Here is a 20,003-nt window from a genome sequence, read left to right as displayed (position 1 = left end):
ACACTGTTATCTCTCAACTGTGCTTGATCAGCCCCAAATCAACTTCAGACTATAACCTCTACCTACAATTACAGATGACCTTTCACTCAAACCACACACACCTTCACATAAAGAAGGAGCCTTCAAGCAAGAATTCTGTCAGCAAGCTTAAATTAACACCTTCACCTCTCCTTCCCTGTTTAAGTGTTTGACCTCTCTTTCATCTTGCTGTATGTATGTATGTATGTATGTATGTATGTATGTATGTATGTACACACATGTGGGGTGGATGTGAAGACCATAGGACAACCTAAGGTATCAATCCTTCAGGTGCTGTTCACCTTGTTTTTGGAGACAATATCTCTCACTGGACTGGTACTTACCAAGTAGACTAGGCTGGGTGGCCAGTAAGTCTCAGAGGTCTGCCTGCCTAACCTCCCAGGGCTAGGATTACAAATACGCACCATCACACCATGCCTGTTTGTTTGTTGGTTGGTTGGTTGGTTTTTAATTTAGCATAGGTTCTGGGTATCAAACCCAGATGCTCCTGTTTGCAAGGCAGACAAGCACTATTAACTGAGCTATGCCCCCAGCCCCTCTCCATTAATCTTAAAAACACATTTTGGGAGACTGGAGAGATGGTTCAGCGGTTAAGAACCCTGGCAGTTCTTCCAAAGGACCCTGGTTCAACTCCAGCACCCACACGGTGGCTCACAACCATCCGTAACTTTAGTTCCAGGATATCCTATCCTCTTATGGCTTCCTTGAGCACGGCACACATGGAGTACACAGACGTACGTGCAGGCAAAACATCAATAAACACGAAATAAGAGATTTTTAGAAACACTTTTCCTGACTTGTGCATTATATGCAGCCACTGCTCTACCCGCTCTGTACTCTCCCTCTCTGCACACTATCCACATGCACATGCCAGCTAGCCATTAAATACTGGAACTCTTAAAGCCTACACATTTTTCTCACTTTTTTTCCTTCTTAGAAAACCCACCCAGGCACATGATTTCAAAAGCATCGATATAATAACACATTTTCCCCTTCTGATTCTAAACTCTTTTTTTTTTTTTTTTTTTTTTTTTTGGGCTACCAACTCATATTCAACTGCCTGCTTGAGTGTCTTAAGTACCAGGTTAAAGTTGGACCACGTTGCTGGAGTCGGAAAAAAATCAGTTATCAAATAATCCAGCAAAAGGATGTATTATCTTTACAGGAGGGACCAAAAATCTGACTTTTTACAAACATATTTTCAAGTTTGTACGGGTTCAACACGAGTGCTAACAATCAAAACTGTCTAGACTCACCACCACTGGTCAGCTGCCTACAGTAAAATGACTTCATTATTCCAGGAAACCCATGACAGGAAGATAAGAATTTCAAATAACTTCATTGTTCATTTCAGGAACTTCCCAAAAAAGTCATATAAACCAACACTAGACTATTCAATTTTTCAATAAACAGCAGTAAATGATCGCTCACTTTCCAACTGTTTGACTGTCTTACCCCAAAATGTTTACCTTGCTGTGTCAGTCAACCCTTGAACTTTATTGCCATCCTTATGCTAATACCAAACAAGCCTAACATTGAAACACTAGCCTTCCAACGGCCAACACTCTAATTCTGCAGTCCCCTCCAATCGTTTCACTGTCACCACTACTGCCCCACAATCCCATTGGCAACTCCACCCTACCCACACAGACACTCCTGGCTCTGTAAAGATGGCACTCCTTTCTGGTATAAGTAATAAACTCAAGAGCTTGGTTTTGGTAACATTTCCCAGGAGCAAACATTCTACAGCACCACTGGACAACTTCCCAAATGTCTATGAAAAACTCAGTTCAGCAGCGCTAGAGTCATTACAAACCCTGTTGGAAAATGTGAGTACCTTTGTGGAAGGTTGTGCTAAATCATCACCCTACATTAGGCAGCATCCACACACACACACCTAGCTCCAATGTCCTGATAAAGCGCTATAGCTGGCCTCCTGATTAAATTCCTAATTATCAAACACACTACCAATATCAGAATGGATATAGTGAGTGAGGAGGGACTATAAGGAAGATGGAAAATACATCAGAGTCAAGTTTACTCTTCTAAGAAAAAATAATCTAAGAAACACAATAGGGAAAAACGAATACATAAATAATCACCAATAGTAATAATCAACAGAAGACAAATACTAGAAATATGGTACAATTTAACAGTGAAAGAGACTGTAAACGAGTCTTTGTAACTGCAAAACCATTATAAACTGCTGAGTCACAACTGAGAGACCGGCTGCCCTTTAAATCTTCTACGGTATGTTAACTACTCTTACACCAAACCAGATGTAGTGAGTTAGGCTTGTAATCCCACTTGGGATGCTGAGGCAGGAGGACTGCCATGACTCTGAGGTCAGCCTGAGCTACTACCTGAGACTTTATCTCAGAGAGAGGGTTCAGGGGCTAGAGAGACTGGCTCAATGGTTACATCCGGCTCTTGCAGAGGATCCTAGCCAGTCACTAGTACCCACGTGACACAGCTCACTGGGTATCCGCACTCACATGCAACATACCCCCTAAACACACACACACACACACACACACACACACACACACACACACACACACACACACACACACACAATTTAAAAATAAAAATAAATCTTTAAAAAAAAAAAAGAGTAAATGCCTGAGCATTTAAAATGGTTCAAGGGGCTGGAAAGATGAGTCTTCAGTAAAAGCACTTGCCACCAAGCCTGATAACCTGAGCCAGCTCCCTAAAGCTCACAGGATGGAGGGAGAAAACAGTCTCCCAGCTGCCCTCTGACCTCCATACAGCCCCCTCTTTTCCCTACCAACATAAATACACAGATATAATAATTTAAAAATGTAAATGCCTCAAGGACCACAAAGTACTCAATTTAGTATTTCAAACTTAAAATCTAAATGTGAAAACAAACTGTCTCCAATGCTGGCTGAGGCTACCGACAGTTGTAGCCTGCTAGCCGAGGGGCAGTCGGTTTACTTTAAGGGTGTGGCCCTGGCAGGCCCACCTCGCTCCAGTGGAGGGAGCACACCCATGTTTAAACGGGCAGCACAAACTAGACTCAGTGGGTTATTTAAGAGAGACACAGAGAGGAAAACATGGAACTAAGAGGTAGGGATGAATACGATCAAACTATAATCTATGTACTTTTCAAATTCCCAAACAATAAGAAATGACGTGCTTAAAGAAAACAGAAACTTCACTACATAGGGCAAAACCAGAATCCACTTAAAAACTGGTTGTGATGAAAGATGTCCTAACTATATTTATAAATCAAACACAGAAAGAAAAATTACCATATGAGTACATGAAAACAAAAAATCTCAATTTTTAAAAAGTCCGTAAACAATCTCTAAAAAAACAAACTAACTAGGGGCTGCAGAGGGCTCAGTGATTAAGAGCACTGGCTGCTTTTCCAGAGGACCTGGGTTCAATTCCCAGCGCCCACATGGCGGCTCACAACTGTCTGTGACTCCAGTTTGAGGGGATCCAGTACCTTTAAACACACATGCAGGCAAAACACCAATGCACATAAAATAAAAAACTAATTGTTAAAACTAACTAAAGCTCAGACCACATCTGAAGAACTAATCTTCTAGAGAAGTGAACCAAAAAGGAAAAGACAACACCCCAGAAGGAAACTACAGAACATAAAGGCTCATGGGTGGGAGAGGGGGCAAAGCAACGGATAAGCCTGTGAAATAAACATAGAATTCTGAATTCCACCTGTTCTCATCTACCAAACTGGTAAAATTCTATTTCCATCTTACACTGGAGTGGCACCTTTGTCGCAGCGAGTGAACTAATACTAATACATCATTATTAACTAAAGCCCATCATTTAATTCCATTTCCTTAGTTTTACTATAATGTACTCTTTCTGTCCCAGGATCCTGTGCAGTTTATACTATACTGCAATATCCTTAGGTTACCCTTGGCTCTGACAGGGTCTGACTTTCCTGTTTCTGATGACACAGACAACTTGGCCAGCACCATGCAGGTATTGTGTTAGAGTGTTCCTCAATTGGAATCTGACTAATATTTTCTGATGATGAAACTAGGGTTATAATTTTCAGGGCAGAAAACCCACAAAAACAAAGTGCACTCTCACAACACAACATTAGCACTGCGCCTGTAACTGCTGATGCTAACCTTGATCCCACGGCTAAGCTAGTGTTTCTCAAATCTGTCCCAGTCGGCACTCTTCCCTCAAATGTTTGTGCTTCACTCTTTAAGGGAAAAAACTGTTGTGTGTAGCTTACACTTAAGCAGCTAGGAATTAAGCTGGGCAGGGTGGCGAACGCTTGTAACCCCAGCACTCGGGAGGCAGAGACAGATGGATCACTGTGAGTTCTGAGTTTGAGGCCAACTGGGTCTATGAAGTGAGTCCAGGACAGCCAAGGGTACACAGAGAAACCATGTCTAGAAAAAACAGAAGAAAAAAAAAACAATACAAACAAAAGAAGTAAGAAATTATGTTACGGCGGAGCCTGGGGATTAGGTGGAGGTGGCTGGCGTGGGGCTTCTTTGCCCTCCTCTGCTATTTGCCCAGTGGCAGCACCCTCCCCAGGAGCTTGCAGCAGCCGGCTAGACCCTGCACCACTGCGACCTGAAGGGGTGATAAAAAATGCAGACATGTCGGAAGAGATGTAACAGGACTTGGTGGAGTGCACTACTCAGGCGCTGGAGAAATACAACATTGAGAAGGATGTTGCGGCCCATATCAAGGAGTTGGACAAGAAATGCAGCCCCACCTGGCACTGCACTGTGGGGCGGAACTTCAGCAGTTCTGTGACATGTGAAACCAGACACTCCATCTCCTTCCACCTGGGTCAGCTGACCATTCTTCTGTTCAAATCCGGTTAAAAGCATGGACAGTGCCAAGCACCCAGTGATCCATCCAAAAACAAGGACTGCGTCCTAACTTCTAAAACCAGAGACTGAATCGTCAGCCTTGCTAAGGGAACACCTTGTCTGAATCTCTTGTTTTGTAGAGGGCATCATCCTCCGCCCAAAGTTGTGATTATAAAACAATTAGTAAAATATCTTACATTTATATTTATTTTCTAGTCCATACTTCTGTGACCCTTTTTTTTTCCCCTCCCTTAGGCCATTCCTTTAACAATAAACCTGTGGGAAATGCAAAAAGAAAAAGGAAAAAAAGAGATTATGTTACACATGCATGGCTTCATTTATTCTCTTTTGTTCTTTTGTCTCCTTTTGTTTTCCGAGACAGGGTTTCTCTGTGTAGCCTTGTATGTCCTGGAACTAGTTCTGCAGACCAGGTTGACCTCACAGCCATCCTTCCTGCCACTGCCTCCCTGAGCGCTGGGATTAAAGGCATCGTCACCACACCCGGCTGCACGGCTTCATTTATGATTGGGAATTTTACACAAGAGATTTATATCAGTATGAACTCACAGTATGATTTTATATTCTGGCTAATTGCATACTTAATTATCTTGGTCCCTTTTTATCCTGGTACAGGCCGGTGAGCACTCTTCCAGCAGATAGTGACAAATTACTCAGGGTGTGTAAGTAACCCTTCCTCCCATCCCTCTTTATTATTTCTAGAGAGAGTTTCTCCATTACACAGAGCCCTCGCTGTCCTGGACTCTCTTACAGACCAGGCTATCCTCAAACCACGGAGATCCACCTATCTCTGCCTCCCAGTGCTGGGATTAAAGGCGTGCAGCACCACATCCAGCCTCGTGTTTAAGTATTTCTTACATGCCAGCACTATAAGATGCCACAGGGTCAACCTGAAATTTTCAACTCTTCCCCCAGTCCAAGAATTAAGCCATTTCTCAAAAAAGGCCTGGTTCCTCTTACTGGATAGATACTAAAAATCGAGAGCTAGTGTGAGCCTAGTGTGCTCATCCCAACAAAGGTGTCCTTGCTTCTTACCACTTCAACTGACGGGGAGAGAACAAGAGAGAAAAGTATATACATGGACTTATAAAACAGCATTCTCAGTGTGGAAAAGAACCCTTTGAAGCTGCTTTAGAACATCAATGCATACATAGTTGCTTGTTTGACACTATAAAAGCAATAAATAGGGAACAGCTAAAAATCGTAAAGCACAAAGGATGAAAGCACAGCTTAGCTACATAATAAAATGCTACAGAGCTATTAAAATAAAAATTACCTAAATATGCAAAGATCTCCAGCATAAATTATTCATTTGTTTATATCTTGTGACAAAAACGTTTCTCATAAACTTTAATGCAGCAGAGGTATTTCAAGTCACACTCAAGTTGAACTAAAATACTGCCATGCACACAGATGGTATAATCAGCTTATTCTCAGACCCTGCACACTGAGTAAGCACTAAATGAATAGTATTGCTTGATCATCTACATTAGTAAGGAGGGAATGTTTTAAGGATGCAAAATTATACACGGAGACATAGTATTTGTACTCCTGATTATAAAGTAGGCCATTTATAGTTGAATAAGAGGAACCATCATTTCTGTATTTTTTCAAATCTATTGTTTATATCTTATCCTCCCCCCAAATGGTAACAGCAATTTCTAACATGGAAAAACATCATTTTAGTGGAAGATTTAAAATGGCAGTATTTGCAAATTAAATGCTCTTTTCTAAGTGTTCCTAAAAGACAGTAAAGTAATCTTCATGTCTCTGAGGTGAAGCAAACTACAGTAAAAGCAGTATTCTCCATATGGAATGCAATCCACTGAAGCTGCTTTCAAACATCAAGATATCCTAATGCATTATCCCTTCAGTCACCGAGTGGCCTGTCTCTGCAGCTGCTCACAACACGTTCCCAAGAACTGCACTGTAAAAAATTGTTCAAGATAGGTGGCGGAGGCAGGAGGATTTCTGTGACTTCAAAGCCATCTTGGTCTACAGAACTAGTTCCAGGACAGCTGGGAAAACACACACACACACACACACACACACACACACACACACACACACACACACACCCACACACCCTATCTCAAAACAAACAAAAACAAAGTGAAGAGTTTAATATGTAACTAACTCACTTAAAAAAAAAAATCAGTATGTGACGGTTTAAACTAGAATGTTTCCCATGGGCTCAAGTCTCTGAACATTTGGTCTAGGGCTGGTGGCACTGTTCAGGGAGGCATGGAACCTTTAAGAAGTGTAGCTTTGCTGAAGGACGCGTGTCACTGGAGGTGGGCTTTGGGAGTTTACACTTTTGCCCCACTTGTCCTTTGGTCTCTGCTTTCTGTGTATATTTTTAAGATGTGATCTCTCAGCTCCCTCATCTAGTGTCCTACAAATATGCTCTTCCTTCTGTACACTGCCTTGGCTTGGTATTTTACCACAGCAACAGAAAGTAGCAAATACACTGGGGTATGTCCCTCTGACTTTATCTACCAATACCCTCGCAAGCTGCCTGGCCCTCTTCCTACTTACAGGAGTCAAGAGTCACACAGAGGAATGGCACTGCTTTATGTGTTGGTAACATGCAGGTGAGTGACGTCCCCTTGGAGGCCAGACGACAACCTTGAGTAATGTTCATCAGGTGCCACTCAACCATTTGTTGTTTATTTATTATTGGGACTCTCTCGCTGGCCTGGAGCTTACTAAGTAGCCTAGACATTCATTTGTTTGTTCATTCATCCACCCATCCATTGAGATAGAGTCTCTCATTGGGCTAGAGTCTGCCAAAGAGCCTAGACTGGCCAATTAGAGAGCCCAGCAGTCTACCTGTGGCTCTCAGTGCAGAGTGCCATGCCAGCTTCCTTACATGAGCTCTGAGGAGTGAAACTATGTAAGTACTTTATAAACTCAACCATCTCCTCAGCCCTTATTTTTACATTTGACCTTATCCGAAAGGCCAAGAAGAGATGTCAGCCCATATTTTTAAAAGAACGTAAAATCTTCTGTCGTTGCTTCCTCTTTTTCCCATGCTTACAAGGCAACATACTACCTGAACCATCTGCCTTGCCTGTCCCACTCTTACACGCTCACTTCGTCCTAGGGAAGTGTTTCCTTTCTCTACACCAACCACCCATGTCTCACTGAGATACTCCTTAAGCAGTAATACCTAGAAAATAAATAAAGGGAATATTAACCCAATCCTGAAGCAACTCTTATTGGTAGGAGACATACCCAGGGGTCAAAGTTTATAATAAAGAGACAAGCTTGAAAAAAAAAATTTCAAGTCCACTTTCTAGAGAGGAGGAGCCAACTGCAGTTTTCCTTCCACAGACAGTCATACAACCCTACCGTCTACACTTTTTTGCCTGCCATTTATAAAAGTAGAACTAAAAACCCATATAAGGACATCAAAAGGTTAGGCGGGATAAAATGAATGTCTTTCCATGCCAGATAGGAACATATAAGGTGCCAATAATTTTAAAAGGTGAAATAAATTTTGTAAAAAGTAGATGGATGGATCACCAAGAATAATTGTCTCCAATTAAAAAAAAAAAATATGCCACAAAATATTATAAAGTAGTTCTCTTTTAAAAATTCAAGGATTGGCTGGGAATGGTGTCACATTTCTGTAATGCCAGCACTCGGGAGGCAGAGGCAGGTGGATCGCTGTGAGTTCGAGGCCAGCCTGGTCTAAAAAGCGAGTCCAGGCTAGCCAAGGCTACACAGAGAAGCCCTGACTTGAAAAGCCAAAAAAACAAACAAACAAAAGAAATCAAGGATTGAAGAAGAAAACAATTCAACATCCCAATATCAAATAGAAACGATAGCTTGCTATATGCCAATGATGAGAAACAAATGTGTGTGATGTGTGTCTGTGGACTCCTGGGTGTGTGGAGGGGTGCCATGGTATATGTGTGGAGGTCAGAGGACCTCGGGAGTCACCTTTTACCTGTGTGACACAGGGAAGAAGCAAACAGACTAGCTGCTGTGCAAGCTTCCAGGGGCTCCAGCCCGCACTGGACCACACTGACAATGAGATTATAGGAACAAGCTACAGCGCCAAGCTTCACATGGGGTCTGAGGGCTCGTACTCAGGACCTGACACTCACACAGCATGTGCTTTATTCAGTAAGACATTTCCTCAGCCACTGAAAAAAATCATTTTATAGAGTCATATGTTAGATTTTGCCTCACAGAGACAAAACAACTGACATAAACAACTTAGGAGTAGAAAGGGTTAAATGTGTGGCTTCCGAAGTTTAGATCATAACCACCGGAAGGGTGTAATGGAGCCTCTCACGTTGTCGCTGAGACAGGCCAGAAGCTGAGTACACAAGGAACAGGAAGTGGTCAGGGCAAATCATAGCACCCAAAAGTATGCCCCGGTGGCCTACACTTCTTCTAACGAGGCATGACTTCCCACAGTTCCACTACCTCCCAATAGCCTAAATCTATCAGTAGATTAAATCCATTCATTAGGTCAAAGCCTTCAACATCTAACCTTCTCTGGGAAAAAACACACACACACACACACACACACACACACACACACACACACACACACACACACACACACACACACACACACACACACACACACACACACACACACACACCCCCAGAGCCGTGTCTTTGCTAATGTTCTAGTTATGTCTCGATCTAATCAAGAGTTATTGTAACAGTCAGTATCACTAATATGGCTTATCACCGGCGACATTCGTACAACAGGAAACACCAGGAAAGGACTAAGAAGCGTTCATTTGAGAATGCCACTTCTGGATACCTACATGTCCTAAGGAAGCTGAGGTGGGGGACGCTGAGGTACCAAGTGTATCATGGAGAAACCTAGAGTAGTGAACTATGAAAAGTAAGCGTTACCAAACACTATAAAATGATTAAACATCTTTTGATAGATCAATGCAAACACTAAAAGTCATAGCCTTAAGAATTACTTGCTACCTTAAAAAAAAGTTACATTACAAAATTCATCTTAAAAACCCGAAGCTATTTGTGAAAAGACGACTGAGAATGTCTGCAGACGGAAAGCACCGTGTAAGCGAATGTAAACTACCCAATTTCTCCATTATTGTACATCTTAAAAATAATGTTCAAAGCGTAGTAACTAAGACCTTATACATAGACACAGAAAGACACCAATATGAAACGAACCTAAAAGAGCAAGGGAGAGTCTACTAAAAGAATCCAAAATAAAATAAACACAACAGTTTCATATATAAACAAGGATTCTAACTCTTTCTCCCAAAACTGGCAAAACTGGAAGGGTCTGAGTAAATAAAAGTCTGAAAGACATAGTTTAAACCATTTTGTCTTCACTCTAAATTTAACTTGTATAAATCGCTCTTTTCCTTAGTGTGATGCTAAAATCCAAGACTTACCAAGAATTACATACAACACTTGACGTCTAAGTCTGGTATTTTGATTCAGTTGTTCCCGAACAGAGCTGGAGATTAATTACCCTCAAGATACAGAGAGATGCAGACAGACAGACAGTCTCACACACACACACACACACACACATATACACACACACACACACCACACCACACACTGGACTTTTTGTTTCTAATCAACATTATATTCTTGAGATTCAGGTTAAGTCACTGGCCTAGAACAAAAGACAATTAACAGGGATATAACAAGCAGTAAGCATCCAAGTGGATTTCATGACAAAGAATAAAAAGGGGAGGTCGGTTTGGTTTTTTTCCTTTAAATTGGTTTCATGAGTAATTTTTTGCTGTTGTTGTTGTTTTTTAAAAACCTTGAGAGTCACACACAAGGGTGGTTAACAAGAATATAAACACTGTCTCAAAGGTTTAGATGCTAAACACGGGGAAACCCACCAGGCTAAGGAAGGGGAAATGATTGCAAGGAAAATTTGCCTAGCCCTAAAGAAACACTTATGAAAATGTGCTTCTTTGAGGTCAATGCCCTCTTTATTCCTAAAGACCACTAAAAAAGAACTAACAATGACTGAGGTTCAAAGCCAGCCTGGTCTACAGAGTGAATTCCAGAAAAGCCAGGGCACGGAGGCAGGGAGGGACAATGACAATGAACTCACCCTGGTGGCGCACACCTTTAATCCCATCACTCATGAGGCAGAGGCAGGCAGATCTCTGAATTTGAGGCCAGCCTGGTCTACATAGTGAGTTCCAGCACCACACAGAGAAACTCTGTCTCAATAAAACAACAACCAAGCAACCAACTGAAAAAAAGAAAGAAAGGAAGAAAAGAGAAAAAGAAAGAAAAGCAAGAAGAGCAAGCAAGAGAAACAACATATTCTCAATGATTTAATCCTACATTCCTTATCCTAGAAGTTCACTACCAGACTGATTTTCACATTAGGCAAAAGCACGAGACATTTTAGGACATCCATGTATAGTTTAAACATGTATAGTTTAAAAATCCATACTATAGTGATTTGTTTGTCCTTATGAATCAATAATCAACCTGAGCAAATAGATCAGATCTCTATTATATTTTCAAATATAGTGTCCACCCATTATTTCTGAAGTAATAAATCTAGGTAATTTTCATCTCAAAAATGTAACATAGAAAATGTCCATATAATAGTCTTATATTTCTTCTATGTCACTTATAAAATATTTTTCTATATAATAGTCTTAAAATTTTCTATTAGTAGTCTTATATTTTTGTCACTTATTCAATAGTGACATAGAAAGTCTATATAATAATATATTATATAACATATAGTCTCTATATAGAATAAACTGTCAAAGTTCACTTCTAAATGTTACATTCAAACATCATGCCGCTACTAAACCATAACTGCTGGTCTGTAAATAAATGTATTAATTATAATAGACCTACACACGCACAGGTATAATTCAGGGTTCAGTTCTAATAGTCTTTAATTTTAAAGGTGAAATGTGCTTTATTTAATTATATTAAAAAACAGCTTTGATCAATTATAAACAGTAACTACTGGCTTGCAGAAACAATATTAAAAGCTCCGTTTAACACTTTGAATACAATTCTGTACCTTGTAAGTGCATTCAAGTCCATCTCTGTATACACAGCTAAAGGACTTGATTGCATGAGAAATGAAAAGAACTACAGTTAAACAAAATCACTCGGATATTGACCACTGTTTTAAAAATCAGTATTTTATGTATAAATATGCTAGCTTTGTATTTTTAGTTTTGTCTAAAAGACAACCACTTTTGAGGGCCACAAGCCTCTTCATTTTCTCTAGCAAGTCAGCACAGCTCACATGGAATTAAAGTCTCGGCGATGCCAAGTGACTACCCCTCTAAGTTGGCCTAAACTGGTTTCTAGATTACTCTCACACAAACACTGCCAACAAGGTATTCCCCAACACTCAAAACCTGAAATTATGCTTTATTGTTTCCAGGCCAACAACCCTGACTGTTTTTACTAAATCAGTGTGGTTTTTCATATCCCACCAGTCCACTGACCTGAGCAATATATAAACGGGGTGTGCTGGTGAGATCGCAGAAAAGGGAAAAGAACAAAGCACAAAGTCAAAAGGAAAGAGACTTGTATGTTCCCTACAGCAGACGTATTCTGCACTACAGGGGACATAAATGTTCCAAATAAGCGCCGTAACCCTGTCAGGGCGGAAGAAGGAAGATGTCAGAGGAAATGACATTTTGGCCTCAAAACTGAGAAGTTCCCTCCAAGTGTCACAACATTACCCAAGTTTCCTCAGCTTTAAATGCCAGCTCTGATATACACTGCCATTTTCTTCTGAGCCTTTTAAAAAAATACCCTTGAAAACCCCCACATTAATTAGAAGGGTCTCAATTTCATGTTAGTTGGTAATTTATCACAAATATAAAGCTTTTACCAACCTTTGTTTTTATTAGTGAACATTAACATATGCTTTTTTTAAAAAAAAGCAAGTACTAGTCATCAATGAAAAATACTGCAGCATTAAATATATGCTTTGAGAAAAACAAAATTACTAAATAATCTAGGACACCTAGAAAACACATCTTTGCACGTATTGTTTACATACATATAAAACTGAAAATGCTCGGACACATAGTAACAAGCACGTAAAATGAAACCATGAAGCATGCTTTGAAGACTGAGTGCTAGAGAGTGATCCGCCGGCAAAACGCTCGTGTAAGCAGGAGGCCCCGAGTTCAGGGCTCTAGAACCCGTAGGAAGAGCAGTGCGTGGTGGCGCACGTCTACAACCCCAGTGCTGGAGAAAGAGAGACAGAGCCTTGGGGCTCAGCTCACTGCCTACCCAGACTCAAGTGGCAAGATTAAATCCAGGTTCAATGAGAGAATCTTCCAGGAGGAGGGGGGAAGAAAGAGAAAAAGAGAAACCAGAGAATAATAGCACACCCCACATCAACCGCTGGCCTGTGTACATGTATGTGAGCGTGCACGCGCATATGCACACCAAAGCCTTGTCTTTCTTGTTTAATTTTTTGAGACAGAATTTCACTGGGTAGCTGAGAAATGGCTTTAAAATTGCCTGTAATTCTCCTGACTCCCCTTCTCAAGCACTGGGATTACAGGTATGTGCCAAGATGACCAGCTAAACTATTCTTATGATTAGCCTTTATGTGGGAAAAATTCCTTTTCACCTTAATGGACCATCTTTTAGGAAATGATATTTTCTATCCTTTAAATTGAGTAAGAAATGTATATTAAAAAGACTTAGAGTTTTTCTATTCTAAAGGTCAATTTTCAATATGAAAAATGTCATATTTCTATTTTCAGTGGATATCAGAATAAAAATATGCAAAATTTATATCTTGCTATACTGAGATAAAAAACTAATAGGTGGTGTGTGTCTGTTTGTTGAAGTTTTCACCTTGATGGCATAAAGCTCAGTCCTCAGTGAAGTGGGGGGGAAGGGGGTAAGGGGAAGGGGGGAGGGGAATGGGGGGAGGGGAGAGGGGGTTGCAGCAGGTGAACCTTCTGATGACTGACCGTGAGTACGCTGATCTCGCGGATAGACTAAGGGATTTAAGAATTAAAAGCTGTTGGGAGGTGGTGGAGAGCTGGGGAGGTCTAGGGAAGACTTGACCGGGAAGGCTATGATCTATGCAGGCTCCTCCTGCTGTCTCCTTTTGCTCCCCTGAGGCCAGGAGATTATCTGCCTTGCTCCACCACCTGCACGCTCCTCACCATGCGGTTCTGCCTCACCACAGGCCCAGAAACCATGGAGCCAGATAACCACGTGTCCTCTTGTCAGGTGGTTTTTCTCAGGTATTCTGTTGCTGGAGTATAAAGCTGGCCAACACAGATGGGCGCACGCTCCAATAATGAAAGCATTATAATTTAAATTATATAAGTTCAGTGATTCTAATACAGGTAAAATCAAAGTCAATGAACATAGACATTTTGAAAGGAGTGCGAACGTACTTATAATGTCAAGTGTAATTTGGGAAGAGGTTCTGCTGTGTGCTTTTCCCCAGCGTTTATATTCCTTCTGTGTGTAAGAATACTGTCAAATACATGACTGAAAATGAATCTACATACTATCCATGGTAATTCTTACTAGCGTGGGCTACATAGAAAACCTGTCTCAAACATGCATAAAAACCAGCAGGATGGGGAGGACTGGAACAACACAATCACACACACACACACACACACACACACACACACACACACACTCTCTCTCTCTCTCTCTCTCTCTCTCTCTCTGAATGTGTTTTCCTCTCACTTAGCACTGTTTGTAGGACCGTTGGCGGGCTGTTCAGCACTCCATCCTGGTAGAGGCACTGTGAGTGCAGCATTTTTGAATGCTTGAACTGGATCGTGGGTCACTATAGTGTTAGGCCCTGGAGAAAATTGCTTAACCTAATGCCCTTGCTTCCTTACTACGAAAAAAGGTTTACCTGACACAATAGGTTTCCTGTGAGGATTTAACAAAATAATAGTGTCTAGCATAGCATTGGGCACTACTCAGGGTACTCTTTCTCACAGTTTATGTTATGCACTTAATAGTTGAGTGGCTTCAGAGCCCTATGTTGTACAATGGGTTTGGGGGATCTAATTAGAATTAAGCAAGGCCCAGAGATCTTGGGCCTTTATAATAGAAGTTATGCCCTACACAAGAAAACCTCTCTCCCATGTTCTTTTTCCTCTACCCCTTCCCTCACCTCCTTTTTTCCCTCTCATCCCTCCTCTTCACCTACAGGCATCAAGCAACAGGCTAAAACACCACACAGTTAAGACAGGCATCTACAAAGAAGAGGGCCCTCACCAAGATTTAACCACCGTGGCACTCTGACCACAGACTTCAAGAGTCTAGGACAGTGAAAAATCGCTGTTTTTAAAAGCCACCCAATATGTGCTTTTTTTTTTTAATGGAAGATGAGTTAGACTAAGATAAATATGTATCAAATATTTTTGAAGATTCTTTGGAACTATGAGGAAAAAATTAAATATTAATTGTGCCCTCTGCTAGACAAGCTACCATGACACACTGTGGATCTGTAAATCTACTCCTAAAAACAAGTATTTATGATGGCATGTTACTGTAGACCATAAAACATTAGATTTACTGGTAGATGTTTATTGATTTTCCAAGTTGGCCAGCAGAGAGAGCAAGATAAGGCAGAACAACAAGAGAGTTAAGCTTACAACAGTTTTTCAGGCTCTTCACTATTCCTTTTTCTAGGTCAATATTTTGCAGATATCAAAAGCAAAGACACATACATGAGCACACGTGCAAAATTAAACACCAACTGACTACATTGTGAGCAAAATGACAACAAATCCGCTAATGACAAGAAGAATCCTTAAAAGCCAGTCAAATCGGTCCTCTCTCTCCAGTAGTTCAAAGAAATTGGCAACATCACAGGTTGAATTTGCTCGTGAGCTCTGGCACAAGTCTTCTAGTATTTACAGGTGTTATGTAAACACTTTAAATACCATTATATCAGCACTGAAAATGAAAAATGTCATAATCATTTTATAAAATTACTTTACATACATATTCAAAAGTTTGAGCAAAAAAATACTCTTCCTTTGCATGCACAAAAGGAGAGGCCATTTCTAAAATAACCTAGAGATTATTTCCATAAGTAGTGTTCAACATACAATGGCCTTTCCCCACCAACACAGAAATATATTTATTCCGTAATTATCCATCCTGGAAGCAGAAAAACCCATGTAGAAGAATTGTCAGAACACGAAGTGATAATTATACAAAAGCTTAAGAATAACAGTAAAAAATGGGAGGGAGGGAAGAATGGGAGGATACAAGGGATGGGATAAACATTGAGATGTAACAAGAAAAAATTAATTAAAAAAATTAAAAAAAAAAAGAATAACAGTAAAGACTCAGAATGTAGCATCTTTTAACTATCCAAGACTGTGAGACAGTAACAATGGAAACCGGCAAAGCAATAATACTGTGTTCAGATAGCTTTTTAATATTAGGAGCCCTAGCCATCTTCCCTTTTTGAAAAACTTCCTCAGTTGCCACAATAAAGTATCTCAAGCTTTTCAGTCTGTCGCTCTTTCTCGTCAATGAAGGAAAAGGCAGCACTTTTGCTGGAAGTCAAAGGGAAAACAAGCCTTGCTAGAGCAAAGCCAATGATCTCATACACCCTCCGATCCTAACTGCAGGACTACGGCAGTACCTGTAAACTAAATGTATCAAAACATACATTAAAAACCCCGGTCAACACAGCTAAGCTATGCAGCAGGGCAAAAAAGATTCTCTGTTTTCTAGTTTCTGTAGGACCAATGACTCCTATAAGCCATTAGCAGCATTAAAACTAACAAGCACACTGAATTAACTCCTCCAATTTCATCTTTCCATGCTGTGTGCCTCTCTCATGTGTTCTTTTGGTAATCCACTTGCATAGGACAGGTTACGTCACATAGTCAGCATCAAAAGTTACTTTCTCGGGCCTGAATCCAAAGATGGGAATTACACTACAGAGACAACATCCTATTTTAGTAATGCAAAAAAAAAAAAAAAATTACAATAGTAACAAGACCTTAATTCTATATTTTACCCTAGCTGTAAAAGTAATAGAAAAATGGAGTTAAACACCACCCAAAATCCAGAAACACTTATTAGGTTTTTGATAAATTTCCTCTTAGTGACACAAGTTTTATTATCTAAGTAGGTACTAATAGCTGTGCGAGAAAAAAATATGCACATGGTTTTTGATAAGCATATTAAGCATCAATTAAAAATGTGACTTGTTAATTTCACAAAGGTCTCTAAAACACTTGGGGGGGGGTGGTGCAGGGAGATAGGAAGTTGAAACATACAGACTAATCCCTGGCTGAAATACCTGAAATTTTAGTGTCAATACTTTAAAGACAGCAAGCTGCAAAATATGAACGTTCTTACAGCGACACTAACATTACTACACCTACACTAAACAGGCTTTAATTTTACTTTCTTCTCATTCATATTTTCATTGTTTTTATTGTCATTGTAATAATAGTTAAAAATATGTTTGCATAAGAATTTTAAAGGGGCTCTTTAGGGTAGTGGTTATCACCTCTGCTTTACAAGCAGAAGGTCCTTGGTTCAAACTATAGTGTAACTGCGTATCCCTAATGAGCCCCTTCAAGAAAAAAAAAAAAAAGAATTTTAAAACATGTACTATTAATCAATTATTATGTCATTATTATTCCATGACGTGTGTGGGTGGATGCATATGGAAAGCAGGGGACAACTTTGTGGTGGCCTCTCCTTCCATCTTTGCACTTGTTCTCAGGACTGAATTCAGGCCCTAAAGTAAGCATCCTTACCCACTGAGCCATCGTGCTGGCCCTGGCTTTGGAATTTTAAAGCAGCTTAAATTCAAAGGCTCAGCAATTATTTCTTTGAATCACAAAACTCAGTTACTGCTTCTGGCCTATGAGGTGGGTTGCCAGATAAAAGAACAGCAGTCTTCACATTCCTATAGTCATTCTCATAACATAAAAAAAAGAAAAGAAAAGAAAAAAAAAAAAACCAACTAAGGAAGATTCCCTAGTCATATTGTTTCCTTTTGTTTGAATCCACTGTTTATGGAGTTATGCAGAAACTGGACAGACAAAAAACTGAAATGACTTCATTAACAAGGCAACACTGCGCTGTATAAGCCAACTCCTTGGGTTCATAAAAGAACAAAATAAAACCAATTCTATTACCACTAGCAATTTTTTCTCATAAAATTTACTTTACACCTATTTCTAGATTCCAGGGTGTAGGTTAATTCAACTGGTCACAAGGCTCGTTCACTCTCTTCTGCTCCGTGGTTACCAGCGTCTATCTCAATCACTCAAATATATTTGATATTCTTGCACAATTGCCATTGAAAAGAAAGCCAACAAAGGATCAGGAAAAAGAAACAGTAAAGTTAGGTGGCAAGAATTGTCTCCCTTTAAGTCAAGCATTTCCTGTTAAGTGACAAAAGTCTGCTACCAAGAATACACTTTGCTGGTCAAAGGAACGGCCAAGACTCGAAAAAAAATTTGCCCACTTTTATGTCTTGAAAATCAACTTGGCTTAGGAGGCGGTAACACAGGATCACCGACGCGTCTTCGAGGGCCACATTAACATAAGGGAGAGGCGCCACGGATTTCAGCTAAATGCTTTTGCCATTTTTGAAAAAGAAAAGCTAATTGTTAATGGCCATGTGACACAGTCGATCCCAGAAAGGAAAGGGTGGGAGGAAAAGAGAAGAGTTCAAGGCAGTTCAGGGTCAGAACAAGTCAGGCATCCTGTCATTAGCAAACGTTGTTCTCCTAGCTGAAGGCAAAATACCGCTTGCCCTAGAAGGAGTGGGTGAGAAGCAGGGGAGAGAACTGACTAGGAAACCATAGGGGAAGGCGATGTGGCAGTGCGGGGGTGATGCGGGGTGCGGGGGGGGGGTAGAAAAACTGGGGCCACCCAGCTGAGATGGAGAGCAGAAGCACCGGACATAAAACACCAAGAAAAGCAACTGCGGCTGAGACAACGGTGGAACAACTCTCCCCCCCTCCTCGCCCCGCGCCCCAACCCCGGGGTTCTCTAGGTTTCCCACAGTCCCTCCGCCTCCGGTTGGAGCACCACTCAGGGGTGTGACCCGCCAGCAAGAGGGCTGCCCCGAGCTTTGTGTCGGCCCGCTCCCCACGCGAGGGCTCCTCCCCCGCGGAGCTGCCCACCCGCGCGCAGCCTCCCGCGTCTCCAAGGAACCCGCAAGCGCCGCGTCCTCGCCCACTCCCGCCGCCGCGCCTCCACCCCGGCCCCGGGGACCTTTTGTGTCTCGGGGGACTTTCCGCCTCTTCCTCTCCGCCGCCCCGCGGGGCCACCGGCCTCCCAGGGAGCCCCGAGAGGCAGCGAGCTCCGGCGGCAACGGGAGCCCCCCAACCCCCACCCCACCCTCAAAAAACACCCAGCTCGGCACTCACTCCCGCAACCCACGCCGCGCGCGGACGTGCGACCGACACTGTCCCCACCCGAGCCGCCGGCTGACAGGCGTCACGATCCCTGCCCGGCTCCGCCGCCAACTCACCAGCAAGTGCGGGGACCGCGGGCTCCGGGGCGGGCGCGCAGGGCGAGCGGATGCAGGTCCGGTGGCGGCGGACGCGCTGAGGCGCCTCAGGCTCAGGCCTCCCCCTCGCGCCTTCCGTTCCGCGAGGGCCGCCGGCCGTCTCACGCGTGGCCGAGCCCCCCGCTCAACATGGCTCCCGGGCCGCGGAGCCGCGCGGACGGCCCAGTACTCCCGGCCGCCGAGCCGGGGCGGAGCGAGGCGGCGGGGCGCGGGGCTGCTGTTACCGAGGGGCGCTTGGGGAGACCGCAGCCGCCGCTCGCGTTCGTCTGCGTGAGCTTCGCTTTCTCTCGCTCGGAGGCTGCGGCTTGACGCCTCCGCCTGTTCCCCGGAGCGAGCGAGAGGGGGAGAAAAAAAAAAAAGACTTTTATTGAAACGATCCAACCAGCGGCAGCTGAGAAAAGCGACCGGCTGCGGGAGCCTCCCCACCCCCGCTTGCACGGCTTGCCTGGGGCAGCGCGACCCCTGCCGGCGGCGGCAGCGGCGGCGGCGGCGGAGCGGGGCGGGGCCTTGCTCTGGGGGCGGGGCCTGAGAGGGGCGGGGATATTCCCAGGAAACTCGCCCCAGCCCTCGCTCCGGACCCAGCGGGAGAG

At 42.5% G+C, this 20,003-nt stretch overlaps 1 protein-coding gene and 1 pseudogene across 1 annotated transcript in view; one reads left to right on the top strand and one right to left on the bottom strand.

Annotated features, from left to right (window-relative positions):
- Cdk17 (cyclin dependent kinase 17) overlaps positions 1–19,445 on the bottom strand; it is a 76,011-nt gene extending 56,566 nt beyond the window's left edge. The window contains exon 1 of the mRNA XM_051139884.1: positions 19,375–19,445. The gene's annotated coding sequence lies outside the window, so the exon portion shown is untranslated. The remainder of the gene's footprint in view (positions 1–19,374) is intronic.
- LOC127212681 (dynein light chain 1, cytoplasmic-like) lies at positions 3,117–4,928 on the top strand (annotated as a pseudogene).
- Positions 19,446–20,003: the final 558 nt, after the last annotated feature.

The sequence above is a fragment of the Acomys russatus genome, chromosome 31, assembly GCF_903995435.1.
Source record: "Acomys russatus chromosome 31, mAcoRus1.1, whole genome shotgun sequence".
NCBI classification, from domain to species: domain Eukaryota; kingdom Metazoa; phylum Chordata; class Mammalia; order Rodentia; family Muridae; genus Acomys; species Acomys russatus.
This window is presented reverse-complemented; position numbering and strand designations above follow the sequence as displayed.